Below are 3,824 nucleotides of genomic sequence, written 5' to 3'. Positions count from 1 at the left end.
ATTACCGTATAAATCATAAAAGGTCGTCGATTGTGCACCACAGCACAATCATCACCAATGTCATTGCTAGGGCCCGGACGTTCGGACGCGATCTCGGGTCGCGCGCGGAGCACCATTGCGTGCTAGTGAGTCGAACGGTCGTTGAAATAAGATGGCTCATTTCAGCGACCGTTCGACTCACTAGCACGCAGTGGTGCTCCGCGCGACCCGGGATCGCGCCCGAATTTATTAATATCTTATAAATCATAAAAGGTCGTCGATGCATCACAGCACAATCATCACCAATGTCACTGCGATCAATTTGTTTCGGAATAAAAAATTCCCTAATTAATCTTTCTCCTTCCTTTTCGTTGCTTGTAAATTTAAGACGATGTTAACTATGATGAGAAATTATAACAAATCAATTCAGGAAGAATTACCAATGTGAGCCAGCATAACATGTTTTTTGCGAAATAATAACTGTCATATATTATAAATCACAAGTATAAATTACAGATGTTTTGACATCATCGTTGTGTTTGCTTCAAATGTATAAACCATATTCTAGACATAGTAAGCAAGTTTACTTTATTTCATTGGGACGCTTACTACATCTAGAATTTAAAGAGGACACAATAATAATGTCGAAACGTCTGTAATTTATACTCTGGATTTATAATATATGACAGATATTTCACAAAGGAACATCTTGTGTTGGCTCACATTGACAATTTTTCCTCAACTTATTTGTTAAATATTGAAAGAAAAAAGCCTTCGATTTATTAATACCTTATAAATCATAAATCGTCGACGTACCACAGCACGAACATCACCAATGTCACTGCGATCAATTTGTTTCGGATTAATAAAAATATATATAAACGTGTACTTACAATTAGTCTGCAAGTGTTCAGCGTAGTTTAATACGAGTGACGTGTGTGTTAGAAAGCGATAATTGACGACTAATATGTGTTATATGAAAAAGAATTAATTAAAAAGGTCACTTTGATTTTTATCAAGTTAAATAACGCGCGGATACTCTTAATTTGCGTTAATTATTCATTACGACGTAAATATCTGAGCGTCTTGTCAATAGTTTTTTTTCGATCTATAAACATATATAAACGAACTAAGCATCGCAATTATTGTAGAATAAGAGGTAGTACACAGGAGATCGTTTAACCCAGTTACGATAGCAAGAATCGGCATCTTTAATGTTATGATTTGTGAATAACATTTCTATATCGTCATATTTTTTATGTAAAGAGCGTCTTTTTAAAAGGTAGGTAAATATCGGGATTAAATAAGTTAACCTTTTTTCTTTTAACTATAAGTTAATTTAAAGTTAATGATTTATAAAATTAATTTAAGTTTTAGATAGAGTCCTAAATATAACAGAGAAGCGCAACCGCTGTCCTAATTTCTGATTGGTTCCGCCATTTTTTCTACGGATAGACTTTTAGGAACTCTAATTTCGGTAAGTATCATTGTTTTTAAATCTTGATATGTATACTATAGTCTCCATAGAGAATCAGTATTTCTTTGTAGTCAGTAGAAATACTACTGTTATGGGAATCACACTCCGTTTACGGAATGACAGATGTAAACACAGGTCGCCATTTTTTCTTTGGACGATTAATTATAAATTTGTAAATTCAGTAGTGGCTCGTAATTTACAAACATAAATTATAAAGAGCATTCAGCCACGCGCAAAGTGTTTTTTGCGAATGTTATATATTTAAAATTCTTACGTTACACCCAGTGAGAAATGACAATGGAATCGACATCGAATCGATATCGATTCGACGTCGAAATCATCGAATTGACGTCGAATCGACGTTGATTCGACATCGATTCCATTGTCATTTCTCACTGGGCAGAAACAAATTATAGACGTTTCGGTTTATATCAGGCCATCTTCAGTATACAATATAAATAATATCAAAATAGTTCGCATAACGTTCGCAAAAAACACCTTGCGCGTGGTTAAATGCTCTTTATAATTTATATTTGTGATTAATTATAACCTTTAAATATATTCGGTTGCACTTCTCTGTTATATCTAGGACTCTAGTTTTAGATTAAAAGTTACTTTTTAAAAACACTTTATATTAAAATGTAATTTTTGATATTAAATTATTTTAAACGAAAAAACAATTACAACATATGAATTATCGAATAAATTTAATAATTATTGTAAAAAAAGTTTACATAAAATACCAAGGAAATATATTATTTTTTATTATATTTTTATATAGAAATGTATTTTTTCTTTAATTACGAAAAATTAACGAATAATAGTTAATAAAAAATTATATATAGAAAGAATTAGACAAAAACTGTAGTAATTATTAGATAGTATTAATAATTAACACAAAAGGATATCATATAATATATTTTAATAAATATTTAAATAAAATTTTAATTAACAAAATAGTGCTTTTAAATAAATTTTTCTTTTTCAATATAAATAAATAACAGGGCTACGAGTCAATAAAAAATAAATTAAGAACATTTATACATAATATTCAGAAATAAATATAAAGAAATATAATAACAACCGTTTCGACGCCGATCGGGTCATTCTTAATGTTAAAACGCATTCAAAAAATTATAATATTTTATAAGTTATTGGATTCTCAGAACGAAATTATGATATTACATAAGTTATCTAATAAAATTAAAAATGTTGACTTACGACTGATGATTCATGAATGACTCTGAATGTTGATTCTGAATGTTGACTCATTCCCAGAGTATATAGATTAATAAGGATCCATAAACTCCCTAAGAATTATTATTTCATCAGTAAATAGTCCATTATATTATTTTTGGGCAGAAACAAATTATAGACGTTTCGGTTTATATCAGGCCATCTTCAGTATACAATATAAATAATATCAAAATAGTTCGCATAACGTTCGCAAAAAACACCTTGCGCGTGGTTAAATGCTCTTTATAATTTATATTTGTGATTAATTATAACCTTTAAATATATTCGGTTGCACTTCTCTGTTATATCTAGGACTCTAGTTTTAGATTAAAAGTTACTTTTTAAAAACACTTTATATTAAAATGTAATTTTTGATATTAAATTATTTTAAACGAAAAAACAATTACAACATATGAATTATCGAATAAATTTAATAATTATTGTAAAAAAAGTTTACATAAAATACCAAGGAAATATATTATTTTTTATTATATTTTTATATAGAAATGTATTTTTTCTTTAATTACGAAAAATTAACGAATAATAGTTAATAAAAAATTATATATAGAAAGAATTAGACAAAAACTGTAGTAATTATTAGATAGTATTAATAATTAACACAAAAAAATATCATATAATATATTTTAATAAATATTTAAATAAAATTTTAATTAACAAAATAGTGCTTTTAAATAAATTTTTCTTTTTCAATATAAATAAATAACAGGGCTACGAGTCAATAAAAAATAAATTAAGAACATTTATACATAATATTCAGAAATAAATATAAAGAAATATAATAACAACCGTTTCGACGCCGATCGGGTCATTCTTAATGTTAAAACGCATTCAAAAAATTATAATATTTTATAAGTTATTGGATTCTCAGAACGAAATTATGATATTACATAAGTTATCTAATAAAATTAAAAATGTTGACTTACGACTGATGATTCATGAATGACTCTGAATGTTGATTCTGAATGTTGACTCATTCCCAGAGTATATAGATTAATAAGGATCCATAAACTCCCTAAGAATTATTATTTCATCAGTAAATAGTCCATTATATTATTTTTTCATTGTACTTGCATAATATCCACGATTTTATACCTGAAGCACCCAGCCATAT

This window comes from Trachymyrmex cornetzi, unplaced genomic scaffold (genome assembly GCF_001594075.2).
Source record: "Trachymyrmex cornetzi isolate Tcor2-1 unplaced genomic scaffold, Tcor1.1 scaffold840, whole genome shotgun sequence".
Taxonomy (NCBI): Eukaryota; Metazoa; Arthropoda; class Insecta; order Hymenoptera; family Formicidae; genus Trachymyrmex; species Trachymyrmex cornetzi.
Note: the sequence above shows the minus strand (reverse complement) of the source record.